General features: G+C 47.9%; 1 protein-coding gene across 3 annotated transcripts in view; it reads right to left on the bottom strand.

Moving 5' to 3' along the window:
* Window positions 1-12644, bottom strand: part of LOC106557383 (programmed cell death 1 ligand 1) — a 56028-nt gene that overhangs the window by 42308 nt on the left and 1076 nt on the right. The window lies entirely within an intron of this gene.

Raw genomic sequence — 12644 nt, 5'->3', positions numbered from 1 at the left:
TCGTCTCTCCCACCCTCTCTCCCCCTCTTTCTTCTATCCCTCTACTCCTCCCTTCGGTGTATTTCTACAATCTATTAATATATTCAGCTTGTCCTATTTTTACAGTGGAATTAAAGAGCAATAGTATACAAGTGCCGTCACATTACTTTAAAATCTAGCACATACTATATATCCCCCTCCCCCCTCCCCCCTAACACCCCACCTCCCTTTCCCCCCCCGACTTCCCAGAGCCCGTAAACGGTATAGATTTTTAACAAACACAGTCTAAAATATATTGAGACAAAGGAAATTAAAAAAAAAAGAAGTTAATAACATCTCTGCATTGAACTCAGCTTCTTCCTGTTACACTAACTTTGAGCAGTTTAGATTATTCCTAATCTTAAGCATAGGCTATCTGTAATTTCTTAGTCCCATATTTGTTTTGTATATAGTCAATCCATAAATTCTCCAATTTACTAATTGTAATCACAAATTCTCAACTACCCCTTCTTTTTATGAAGGGTACTGATTCAGTTGATCAATCACAGATGTAAACCTTTCCTCCAAATATCATAGGATCAGCAAGCAAGCACTTCATTCAACAGAGGATATAAAGCAAACATGTTTTTTGACTCACATATCAAACAACTTTCTTAAAGCAGCCGATCATGATTATTCACTTATTCCAACTACGTATAGTTATTGTTCCACTACAAATCTCCTTGAAAATTTATTTTCATATAACTCTAGTCTGAGGTTATTGCTCCACAGATATGATAAAATTAACTATGATCCTCATAAACCTGTAACAATAACAACATTTGTTTTAAGGCTGCAGACTTTTTTTTCTGAAACAAACACAGTTGTACTTCTGGAAATGTTTAAAATTGTACAAAATGTGATTAATGTACACTTTTGAAAGTTTATTCTTCACACCTGAATGTATATATTGAAACCTGTTCTTTATTAGCTAGGCACATTGTTAAGGAGAAAAGTGGAAAGTCTTGTGGATCTGATCCAGTCATGGTATATAAATATATGCATGTTTTAGAAGTGGTATTCAGCAGGTTCTGACCAGTTCTGGAGAACTGGTAACAGAAATTTTGAGTTGTGCAGAGAACTGGTAAATACCATTGCTGACTGCCCCCACCCCCATCTATTCTCTGCCTCCTGAGTCCCAGCTGATCGGGAGGAAATGTGGATTTTGTAGTAACCTTTGCCTGGAGTGTGGAGGGAATGGAAATTTTACATTCCCCTGCCACTCCCACCAAGCTACGCCCACCAAGCCACTCCCACATAACCTGTAGTAAAAAAAAATTAAATCCCATCACTGGCATGTTCAATACATCCACTACAGTCAATAGATTTAAAAAGTAGCTCTGGTCATATCTGGACCTCGTCTTAAGAAAGATGAATGTTCTAATCCTGAAAATATTCATAATGCAAAAGAATCTTATTTAATCGAACCATATTCTGCTGAAAATTTAGTCTAAACACTTTTTTTCTTTGGTTAAAGAAAACTGGTATTAATGTACCAGTTTCTTTCTTTGTATGGGTCCTCTCTTTTAAGACAAAAAATATATGACACATAATAAACATATAAAGTCACCAGAAAAACAAAGATATATTTAATGGAACAAGGCTGGATTTAAGCATAAGCTAAACAAGCTACAACTACAGCCTTAACCTATTGAATCCTGAGGTGGCCAGAGCAGAGCCTTCAGAAGAATCTTCCAGGTTTCCAAGGAATTTGTTAGAAAGAGAGAAGATTGGGGTTAGGATATCCTTACCAAGTATAATGTTTCCTATCCAAACTAGAAGCAACTTCCAGAACTGCTAGATTCTTCAAAGTGTTTTGAATTATCTTCCAGAGTCATAGGGTACTTTGAAATCTTGCTGGACAAAAAGGCTAGAGAAATCCTCTTTGATATATCAGATAAGCCTGAAGTAATCCAGGGCGTGTTTAGCTTCTTTCAAAGCTAAACCATTGGGGATTCCCTGTTAAGAAGAATGGAGGGAAAACAGAAACTGCAAGTTTCCTCTTAGAAATGTTTGGTCTTGCTCATCCCCACCCTCGTGCCACTATGGAAAAAAAAAAGAGGCCAGGATGAGTAATACTCTTTCATACATACACTTAGATTTAAAGTCTACAGATTATGAGAGCTAGTTAGCAGGAATCCCAGAGAATGACATTCAGCCTATTCTCTCTCTTTTTAAAAAATGATTTTTATTGAACAATTTTCTTCATTTTATGTCACAATTTTCATCTTTACAACACTTCGGTATCAGTATATCTCAAATGTACATACAGGTTGTTTTATGTTTTTCTTCCGTGTGTGTGTGTGTGTGTGTGTGTGTGTGTATACACACACACCTTTCTAACTACTAACTAGAAACTGACAACATATATTAATGTAGACAACCTTATGTAAAGGTTGTTGCGCATGTGCGAAGTGTGATGGCTGCCAGCCTTCTCTGCTCCGGCCGGGCGAGTGAAAAAACATCAAGAAAACCGGTAATTTAGTTCAGAGATCATGCGGGAAGGGGTCCTACCAGTGGAACGAAATCTAGTGGACCCGAGCAGGTGCCTATCTGGGGGGTCGCTGCTATCGGGCGGCTCCCGGTCCATGCAGCTGCCCATAATAACTTTTACAGCGTTTGGCGCCGTTGCTGACGGGGCCATATGCGACAGCTTTTCGCAGTCCTAGCTCTGTCTCTCCTTCCGACCGGGAGGGGCCCTGGAGCATATTGGACTGTTGGAGTATTACTGCTGGCAGAGAGGAGGTGGCTGGTGTAGAACGGCGCTGGACGAGGTCAGGCAGTTGGTCGGTCTGCTGCTGCCGCGGCCTCCCTAGCCACCCCCTCCCTCTGTTTCCATCGTTTTGCAACATGTGGGATCCCCAGCGTCTCTAACATCTTCCTTTTGACATCTTCCGCTCTCACTTCTGTGACCCTCGGACTATATCAGACTGTTCCAGAGAGGGGGTGGTCAGCTTGGCATAGCGCTGGATAAGATCAGGCAGCTGGCTGCATTACCGTTGCCGCGGCCTTTTTGGGCGCCTCCCCCCTCCGTTCCCACTGGACCTGGCCTTCCCTATGGTGTGGCCTCTCCCCTGTCTGCTTTCATGATTACGGGGTCTACTTTCTTATCACCGGGCTCTCCCTGCCCACGGCTGCTGGACTTTGGGCTTACTTTTGGATTTACGACCTGGACTTTGGACTTACGTCCTGTCTTATTTGGTGTGACCACTGCTGCCCGTCGATGCTCAGGGAAGCCACTTTGGATTTTTTTGGACCCCCTGCTATACCATTCTATTCTACAGGAGGAGAGAAGACGAACTATTCCCCTTCATATCACCGTTAATTTCAATCGATCAGAACTTTTTATGATCCCACCTATAGACGTTGCACAATATCAACAGCTGTGCAAACTTTGTATGTGGAATGTATGTGGTATGTATGTGATTGAGTGATCCCACACTTTTAATCTAATGTAATTCATCTTACTATTTTAGTGTATTTTATTGTATCACTGTATATTTTTAACATTAGTGGGGTATGCATGTGGAGAATGCCTGGCCGGTATGTATGAGGGGATTGAGAGTGCGGCCTGGAGCCCCCTCCACTGAGTGCAGAAGCAGAAGTGGATGGGGGCCCGGATCCGCCTCTCGTCCCAGAGTGTATGGCACGAATGGCCTGCCGGGGAGAATGGGGGCCTTGAGAGGGAGGAGGGGTCTATGGGGACAGGCCAGAGCATCCTGGTTACGTTTGGGAGAGGCAGGTATGACGGGAGTTACAGGGCTAGCCATTACCGGGGAAGGAGGGTTTGCTACGTCACAGCGATCCCTCCTTTCGGCCCTGATAACTGACCAGGTGGCAAGAGATGTCAGGGCCCTGGTCTCAGGTTGCTGCTGCTAAATGCCAGGTCTGTGATTCATAAAGCTCCCCTCATCCGGGACTTAATATTAGACGAGGGGGCAGACCTGGCATGTATTACTGAAACCTGGCTGGGCCACGAAGGAGGAGTCCCCCTCTCAGAAATGTGCCCAGAAGGGTTTCAGGTGCTCCACCAACCATGACACCAGAGAAGGGTGGGGGAGTGGCAGCCATCATCCGAGAGTCATTAGTCCCTCGTGGGATCCCTGCTCCGGAGACTGTCGGGTGTGAATCCCTTCTGGTGAAGTTGGACCTAGGGGGTCAAATGGGCCTGTTTCTACCTCCCAGCTGCGTTACAACAGCCCTGCCTGCGCTCCTTGAGTCAGTAGACGGACTGGCGGTTGAGTTCCCCAGACTGATAGTACTGGGGGATTTCAACCTGCCATCTCTCGGTGAACGCTCGGATGGAGCACAGGAGTTCATGGCTTCTATGACGACCATGGACTTGACCCAGGTAATTCAGGGTCCAACTCATACAGTGGGTCACACGCTCGACCTCGTGTTTCTCTCGGGGCAGTGGAGACGTGATCTGGAATTGAAGGGCATAGAGATCTTGCCCTTGTCATAGTCAGATCACTTCCTACTGAGGCTTGATTTTCGGAAACTACTCCCCCACTGCAGGGAGGGGGAGTCGATTAAGTGATTCCGCCCCAGGCGCCTGATGGACCCTTCGGGATTTCAGACGCCGCTGGGAGAGATACCTGACTCCCTTGCACACAACCCGGCAGAGTCCTTGATCGCTGCTTGGAATACAGCGGTGGCTGAGGCACTGGACTGGATTGTGCCTTTACGGCCTCTCTGCGGTAGTGGATCCAGGAGGGCTCCTTGGTTCACCGAGGAACTCCGGGAGATGAAGCACCAAAAGAGAAGCCTAGAGCGACGTTGGAGGGCTAGTAACTCCGAATCTGACCGAACACAACTAAGAGCCTTTATTAGGACTTATTTAGTGTCGATACGGGTGGCAAAATGTGCTCATTTTTCTGCTCTTATTGCGTCCGCAGAATCTCGCCTGGCTGCCCTGTTTAGGATAACCCGCTCCCTTCTGAAAGGGAGGGATGCGGGAGAACCCTTGCAGGGAATAGCTAAGGAATTTGTTCAGTTTCTGTCAGACAAAGTCGTTCGGATTTGGACGGACCTGGACTCTGTTTGGACAGTACCAATGGAGATGCCGGGGGAGGGCCTTGATCGGATTTTGTGGAGCGAGTTCCAGCTTGTCGCTCCTGAGGAAATGGACAAGGCCATGGGAGCGGTGAGTGCCTCCACCTACTTACTGGACCCGTGTCCCTCCTGGCTGGTCTCGACCAGCAGGGAGATAACACGAGGCTGGCTTCAGAGGATTGTTAACGTCTCTCTGCAGGAGGGATCTTTCCCGCACCCTCTGAAGGATGTGGTGGTGAGACTTCTCCTTAAGAAGCCTTCTCTGGACCCAGCTATTCTTAACAACTATTGTCCAGTCTCCAACCTCCCTTTTGTAGGGAAGGTTGTTGAGAAGGTGGTGGCTTTCAACTCCGACAGTCCTTGGATGAAGCAGACTATCTAGACCCTTTTCAGTCGGGTTTCAGGCCTGGTTACTGCACTGAAACTGCTTTGGTCGCGCTGATCGATGATCTCTGGCAGGCCAGGGATAGAAGACATTCCTCTATCCTGGTGCTTCTTGACCTCTCAGCAGCCTTTGATACTATTGACCATGGTATCCTTCTGCGACAGTTGCAGGAGGTGGGAGTGGGAGGCACCGTTTTACGGTGGTTCTCCTCCTACCTCTCGGACAAGTCGCAGTCGGTGTTGGTTGGAGGACAGAGGTCAACCCCTAGGCCCCTTAAATATGGGGTGCCGCAGGGCTCAGTCCTGTCCCTCCTCCTATTTAACATCTACATGAAGCCCCTGGGTGAGATCATATGCCGGCACGGGATTAAATACCATCAGTATGTGGACGATACTCAATTGTATCTGTCCGCCCCGTGCCAACTCAGCGAAGTGGTGGAAGTGATGTGTCAGTGCCTGGAGGCTGTCAGGGTCTGGATGGGAGCGAACAAGCTTGCACTCAATCCAGACAAGACCGAGTGGCTATTGATGTTGCCTCCCAAGGATAGTCCAGATATTCCATCCCTTAGCCTGGGGGGTGAAATCTTACACCCCTCAGTGAGGGTCCACAACTTGGGTGTCCTCCTGGATTCGCAGCTGTTAGAACATCATCTATCAGCTGTGACCAGGGGGGCTTTTGCCCAGGTTTGCCTGGTGCACCAGTTGCGGCCCTACCTGGACCAGGAGGCACTTCGAATGGTCATTCCTGCCCTCGTCACCTCTAGGCTCAATTACTGTAATGCGCTCTACATGGGGCTGCCCCTGAAAAGTGTTCGGAGACTACAGTTGGTCCAGAACGCAGCCGCGCGAGCGATATCAGGTGTACCTAGATACACTCATGTTACACCTATCCTCCGCGAACTGCACTGGCTTCTGATCGATCTCCGAACGCGCTTCAAGGTGCTGGTCATTACCTTTAAAGCCCTACATGGCCTAGGACCTGGATATCTGAGAGACCGCCTCCTGCCACATACCTCCCAATGGCCGAAAAGATCTCACAGGCTGGGCCTTCTCCGGGTGCCGTCGACCGGACAATGCCGGCTGGCGGCCCCTCAGGGAAGGGCCTTCTCTGTAGCTGCTCCGATGCGTGGAATGAGCTACCTGTAGAGATCCGGACCCTTCCCACTCTCTCGGCCTTCTGAAAAGCCACTAAAACCTGGCTATTCTGGCAGGCCTGGGGCTGTTGACTTCATGAATGAAGTCCAGCCCCACTCAGATTGAGTGTATGGTGTGTTGTTTTTAAATTGTTTCTCTTTTTCTCTTTTTAACTTTTTATCTTAATTTTGTTTCTGTAAGCTGCCCGTAGTCCTACGGGATTGGGCGGCATATAAATTTATTAAAAGTTAAAGTTAAAGACACTGTGAAGCTATTATATGTACATTTTTATCACATCTTGTCATGCTTTAACATATTCTTTTAATGATTCCTTAATCTTTACTTCTATTCGCTAAACAGTTGTACCATAAATTCCAAACCAAATAATATTCAGTTTCTCATTCAGCCTATTCTCAAAGGGGTTGAACATTCTCATAGTTATTTCTGCCAGCTGTGACCTTTGCTGATCCAGCCAGGTTTGATGTTGGTCACTTATGTCCTGACCATATCCTGTGTTTGCAAAATCCTCTAAATGGGACAACCTTTGAAATCTCTAGAAGTTGTAGGTGGGCTTCAGCACTAACCTATGCAAAGAACCAAGATGACACAGTGTCTGCACTGGTTATTATTTGTTTAGTAAGCCAAATTTAAAATGTGGTAATATTTGTCCTAAAAATCATAATGGTTTAGGCCCTGATAATCTGAAGGATTTTATCATCAGTAAGATATTCAGATGTGTGGCAAAGCCTCCCCCACCCTTGTGACATAATTGCTATGAGGAATTTGTAAATCTGGCACTTGAGGGTGATCAGTATGTTTGTCAAAGGGACCAGGACTTTAAAGTGAAGTTGCCTTCTTTGTGGTTTAATTTTATTTTATCTTCCATTTTTATTTGTGTGTGCATCTATACTGTAAACTAATTAGAGCATTCTATATGAAAGGGGGGGGGTGTAGCATATAGTTGTTTTTGGTTTAAAAATTAAATTTTAATCTAAATGTTTACATTTGATTTAAAATTATTTGTTACATTATTATACTGTTAGGTAAAGGTTCCCCTCGTACATATGTGCTAGTCATTCCCGATTCTAGGAGGTGTTGCACATCTCTGTTTTAAAGCCAAAGAACCAGCGCTGTCCAGACGTCTCTGTGGTCATATGGCTGGCATGACTAAACGCCGAAGACGCACAGAATACTTCCACCAAAGGTGGTTCCTATTTTTCTACTTACAGTTTTTACATGCTTTTGAATTGCTAGGTTGGCAGAAGCTGGGACAAGTAATGGGAGCTCACTCTGTTATGCGGCACTAAGGATTCGAACCACTGAACTGGCGACCTTTCAAGCTCAGCATCTTAAATAAAACTATTTTTTTTAGCTTAAAAGTATTGAAAGCTGCTCTATTAGCACTTCTCTTTATGGAAATCTAGGGATTTTGTATAGAAGTGTGCAGGAGGAGGGTGTTTTCTGCTGTTGCTCCAGCCCTCTGGAACATCTTGTAAGGTTGGCCCCAAACACCACCTATCTTTTAATAAGGGGCTAAAGAGATGGCTTTGGCTAGGGTGACCAGACGTCCCGCATTTGGGGGGCAGCACGCCTTTTCATAAATTTTCCCGCGTCCCGCACGGTTCTTAAAAACACACGCTTTTTTTGGCGCTCGCAGCTCCCTCGCTCCCCCGCCCATCAGCTGCTGGGCTGGCTGGCTCATCATTCCGTTCTATCCTACAAATTTAAGCCAGCCCAGCCTGCCGCTCACTGATTGGATTGGCCTGGACTCCCGCCAATCAGTGAGCTGGCTGGGATGGAAAATTTTCAGCATGCCACGTGCTGAAAATTTTCCATCCCAACCAGCTCACTGATTGGCTGGACTCTGCTAAGCTGAGCACGCCTGCGTGAGTCTCCATTTCATTTCATCTTTTGGGGTTGCAGCTGCGCTTACTCACTGGTGAGTAATCATGTTATGAATTGGTACCGGTGGGAATCGGGAGGCACTGGGGGGAGGAGACAGCCCTCCTCTCCTCCTTCTCCCTCTTTGCGGAGTTCATTTCACCTCCTCGCGTCACAGCCAGCCCTTGTGCTGCGCCGCCATGGGCGGCAGAAGCTCCGGAACCGAGTGGAAGTTCTCTGCGCGAGTGAAACAGCCCCCGCCGCTCGCACAGAGAACTTCCACTTGGTCACGGACTCACGGAGCTTCTGCCGGTGTGGCGGCGCCTGTGCTGCGCGGTTCCCAGCGACCACGCCGCGAGTCCGCGAGGCGTGGTAGCGTCCCGCCGCCCTACCCTGCGGCTCTCCTGTGGCGGCGTCCGTTTCAGTCGCGCAGAGAACTTCCACTCGGTCCCGGGCGGCACAAGCCCCGGGAATGAGTGGAAGTTCTCTGCGCGAGGTGAAACGGCCGGCAGCCGCCTCGCTCTCCTGCCTCTCCGTTCCCAAGCAGCCCCGTCCTCTCCTCCTCCCTCGGTCCTTCCCGCGTCCGCCTCGCCAAAATCTCGCTCCCCCTCCCCCTGCTTCAGCCACTGCTGGCCATCGCCCAGCCACTGCAGCCGCCTCCCCTTCCTCCCTCCCTCCCCCTCGGACTCCTCTTCCCACCCCCGCCGCCTCGGCTTGGAAGGGCCGGGAGAGCGAGAGCGAGAGCGAGAGAGAATGGAGGAATCTCTCGGGGCTCGCCAGAGCGCTGCTCCTTTCCCAGAGCAGAGAGAGAGAAGGAAAGAAGGGGGGAGAGAAAACTGGGTGCCCAAGCTCTTTCCCCACATCCCTATGCAGTGGGGAAAGAGAGGTCACTCCCAGTGAAGTATCGCCCCCACGCTCGCTGCTTCTGCCGCAGCCACCCAAGGCTGAGACGGGATTCGGGGTTTTGACAGATGCCCGTTTCCCCCTCCCCGCGCCCGAGCCCTTCCCCCACATCCCTATGCAGCGGGGAAAGCTCGCTGCTTCTGCCGCAGCCACCCGAGGCCAAGACGGGATTCCCCTCTGCCAGTGCTGGGCAGCAAAGCTGAGATGTTAAGCTCACTCCCTCTTCCTGCAGCACGCCCCGATGCGAAAAACGGCAAGATCCCGCGCACTTGGGGCTGCTGCGATGTCCAGGGAGGCTCAGCTGGTCTGAGTAGGCAGGGCAGGGGTAACACGGTGCCCAACTCAGGTGCTCCGAGCAGAGGGGGAGCCGCTGCAATGTCCAGGGAGCTCCAGGATGACTGAGAATCCCCCGTGTTATTCCAGATAGGATAGAATATTGCGTTTTCCACTTTCTCCACTCCCCCCAATGGCGGTTAAGAATCGGCAAAAATTTGGGGCGTGTGTCTGCGGGAGAAGGAAAAGGAAAGAAAGGAAAAAAGAGAAGAAAAGGTCTTTTTCTCTCCCACGGTTGTTTCTGCGGGGCCGCTTGGAGGCGTTTTCCCCACGGCGCGTGCGTGCGTGCTCCTTTAAAGTTGTGGCGAGAAAGCGAGAGGTGAACCCCACTTCTCTCCAACGTGTCTGAAGCACATAGGGGAATCGCTGCCCCGCTCAGGTTTCAACTTCGGGGGAGTGACCGAGCGAAGGAGGGGAGAAGAGGGGAGAAAAAGGGGTTTGTTGTAGAGTTGATAAAGCTTTAAGAGTTTGGCGGCGAGAGGATTCTGAATGGATCCCAAATGATCGGGACTCGAAACAGCTCTATTTTGTCCTGCTTTTTGTGGGGGGAAAGAGAGAGAAAGAGGGAGAGGGAAAAATTTTTGGGAACGGCCGTAGCCTTCCTCATCTGGATCCTGGAGCGAAGCGTGGAGAACAACACAAAAAAAGTGTTGGGTTGGGTTTTTTTTGGATACTCTGATTTTTGTCTCTCTCGTTACTGTTTTCAATTCAATTCTTTTTTTCCCCAGTCTTTTTTAAAAACTGAATGCTTCTACCTCCACCCCTCCTTCGCCGTCTGCCCCGAGGAGTGTTGGAGTGGAGGGGAGGAAGAGGGTTTGAGGCGCGGGGATGGAGGTGGTCGCCGCTGAGTCCCCCCGCCCGGGTTCCGGCGGAGAAAAGAGGACGGGAGTGGGGTGGGTGGGTGGATCGGCTGGCCAAGACGACGTAATCCCCCGCTTTCCAAGCTCGCAAACAGCAGGGATCTCTCCAACTCTTTCTTGCTCTAAGTATTTTACACTGAGGTTTTTAGCTCCAGCAACCCTGTTTTTAAAATGCTGAAGACCCATCCTGATCCCTCTAATGACGTTCCAGATAATGAAATATGCACGGCATGTTGTAGTAAATTTTTTTGCCAATTATCATGGTTGAAACAGGATCTGAATTGTAGAACTCCAATTTGCTTGGCATAATGTTTAAAGGACTTTGATTTGAAAAGAAGAGATTTCAGAGGAAGAAATGGCTGTGGCTTCAGAGGAACAAGTGGCAGCCTCAAGTTACATGAGCTCCCCATATGTCATACCTACATGCTTGCAAATTCTTTTACTTATTGGACCAAAGACCCAGCTAGGAAAAATGATAACACATGGAATCCTTTAGTGAATGCTATGCAGCAGGATGTGTATCAAAAGCATAGATTTACAGGAGCTTAGTAGAAATGTGCTGTAGTACTAATGCAAATCAAAAGCAGAAGAATTTATCCTTGAGGATCTTTACTATTTTCAGCCTCTTCCCTCTTCAGGCTTCAGAATTTAAGGAAAGAGAGAGGGAGAGGGAGAGGGAGGGAGGGAGAGACAGGGAGAGAGAGAGAAAGAGGGAGTGTGTGCACAGGAGTGGGGATTTTCTAAAAGTCCCATTGAATCCAGAGGAGGGGGGAGAGGGAGAGAGAGAGAGAGAGAAAGAGGGAGTGTGTGCACAGGAGTAGGGATTTTCTAAAAGTCCCATTGAATCCAGAGAAGGAGAGAGAGAGAGAGGGGGGGGGGAGTGTGTGCACAGGAGTAGGGATTTTCTAAAAGTCCCATTGAATCCAGAGAAGGAGGGAGAGAGAGAGAGAGAAAGAGGGAGTGTGTGCACAGGAGTGGGGATTTTCTAAAAGTCCCATTGAATCCAGAGGAGGGGAGAGAGAGAGAAAGAGGGAGTGTATGCACAGGAGTGGGGATTTTCTAAAAATCCCATTGAATCCAGAGGAGGGGAGAGAGAAGGAAAGAGGGAGTGTGTGAGGTGGGGTGATTTCCTAAACCCCATTGAATCCAGAGGAGGGAAGAGAGAAAGAAAGAGGGAGTGTGTGAGGTGGGGGGATTTCCTAAACCCCATTGAATCCAGAGGAGTGTGTGTTTATTTGTGTGTTTGTGTGTGTGTGTGTGTGTGAGAGAGAGAGAGAGAGAGAGAGAGAGACTATCACTGTGTTGTAGCTTATGATTCTTGATGAATGTATTGTATTTTATTTTATTTATGTACACCGAAGACAAATTCCTTGTGTGTCCAATCACACTTGGGTAATAAACTATTCTACTCTACTCTACTCATTTCTATTTCAATTCTAATAAGGAGTTTAGCTTCTCTCTCTTGAAAATGTAAGCTAGCATAATGCAAGCTAGCTTTAGCTTTCAAACAGTTCATTTAGTGACCAAAGTTACAACGGCATTGAAAAAAGTGACTGATGACCATTTTTCACACTTAGTGACCATTTTTCACACTTAGCGACCGTTGAAGCATCCTCATGGTCACGTGATCAAAATTTTGATGTTTGGCAACAGATTCATATTTATGATGCTTTCAGTGTCCTGGGGTCATATAATCGCCTTGTGTGACCTTTTGACAAAATATAAATTTTTTAATCAAGCCGCCCCCCCTCCCCCCCCCAGTCAATGGTGTCCCTCTTTACCAATCTGAAAATCTGGTCACCTTAGCTTTGGCAGTCAGCTTGGGACACCAGTAGGAAACAAAGATAGTTGATTAATGAAAGAACCCATCTCCCCCACCTCACACCCACATACTCTGCCTTCCTCCTCCCCCCAATGCACCTTTGGTTTCAATGTTTGTTTTAAACTTTTTATGTTTTAGCTTAGATGTAACTGTGGTAAGATGGACAGCCAATAAATTTTATTGGGCGTTGGTGGAAACCTTCCGTTTTCCTCAGCTAAGCAGATTTTTCTGATCACCAAACACAGAAACAAACA

Source organism: Thamnophis sirtalis, unplaced genomic scaffold (genome assembly GCF_051295495.1).
Source record: "Thamnophis sirtalis isolate CommonGarterSnake01/CBP01778 unplaced genomic scaffold, rThaSir2_p1.2 scaffold_8, whole genome shotgun sequence".
Taxonomy (NCBI): Eukaryota; Metazoa; Chordata; class Lepidosauria; order Squamata; family Natricidae; genus Thamnophis; species Thamnophis sirtalis.
This window is presented reverse-complemented; position numbering and strand designations above follow the sequence as displayed.